General features: G+C 65.3%; 1 protein-coding gene across 1 annotated transcript in view; it reads right to left on the reverse strand.

The window, feature by feature from the left end:
* The window catches only part of LOC113206911 (uncharacterized), a gene marked incomplete at its 5' end in the record, with an annotated part of 13065 nt that overhangs the window by 2843 nt on the left and 9163 nt on the right, over window positions 1–1059 (reverse strand). The window lies entirely within an intron of this gene.

Raw genomic sequence — 1059 nt, forward strand, 5'->3', positions numbered from 1 at the left:
CCCCTCCTCCCCCATATCTCCGACCCTTTCACAGTGTCACACAAAAGATATCTAACGGCGCGCCAAAAATTACGGCTGCGAATAACGTGCCTGCGGCGGCGCGCCCCTTCTCTCTCTCCCCGAGGCTGGGGCGGGGCGGGGTGTGGAGGTAGGGGGCACGCCTTCCCCCATTGAAGGGTACGTGAACAAACAGCCCATTCAGTCAAAGCCGAAGTAGGTCACTGGGGCCGCGTCGTCGTCACCCTGCTTCGCGAGACAAAGGGGATCACTGTGCACGACGATAGTGGCCGCGAGCGGCGCGCGAAACGGAAACATTTAAAAAGAGAGTGCATGAGTGTGGTGGTGATGTGGTTGGGGTGGGTTCGCGCAAGACATCAGGATCAGGTGCGGCTAGCAGCAGCTGAGGCAAGCCCCTGTGAAAGAGGCGGCGGCGCTAGATGTAGAAGAGGCCGAGGACGGAGAAGGGAGGAGGAGGAGGAGCAGGAGCAGGGAGGGTAAAGGGTTGTCGGTCAGGCTGTGCAAACGTGTGGCGGCTCGCTATCCTCCCTCCAGCCTGCCGCGCCCACCCCTGGGCCCCGCCGGGACGCACGGGCACGGCCAGGATCCCGTCATTGATTATTCATCCCGGTCAGTGTGGCGGCGCGCGGAGGAGCTGTGGAGCCGCTGGGATTTCTGCTGCTGCTGCCCCCTCGCGCGCTGTGCTGGCTGTGCCCCCTACCCCTTCCACCCTCGCCCTCGCCCTCGCCACACTTCGTCCGTCAAAAGGGTGCAGATAACCGTCTCAACTCTCCACCCGCCGTGCCTTGCCTTACGGTGGCGGGAGCAGACGCACCCCCGCTCCGCCATGAGGTGCCCCCCCCCCTCCGCACTTCTGGTGAAATAGTCATGAGCGGGCCGTTGATGAGGTGGTGCGGGTGGTGCCGGCGGCCTGATGTATTCACTGCCGCCCGAGTGATGAAGCAGCCTTTGAGCGGCCGGGCTGGGCGGGCTCCGCCGGGCTCCGCAGCCGGGCTATGGGCGGCGGCTGCCGCTGCGATTTGCACCTCCCCGCGCAGCCCC

The sequence above is a fragment of the Frankliniella occidentalis genome, unplaced genomic scaffold (assembly GCF_000697945.3).
Source record: "Frankliniella occidentalis isolate FOCC.00 unplaced genomic scaffold, Focc_3.1 Scaffold914, whole genome shotgun sequence".
NCBI classification, from domain to species: Eukaryota; Metazoa; Arthropoda; class Insecta; order Thysanoptera; family Thripidae; genus Frankliniella; species Frankliniella occidentalis.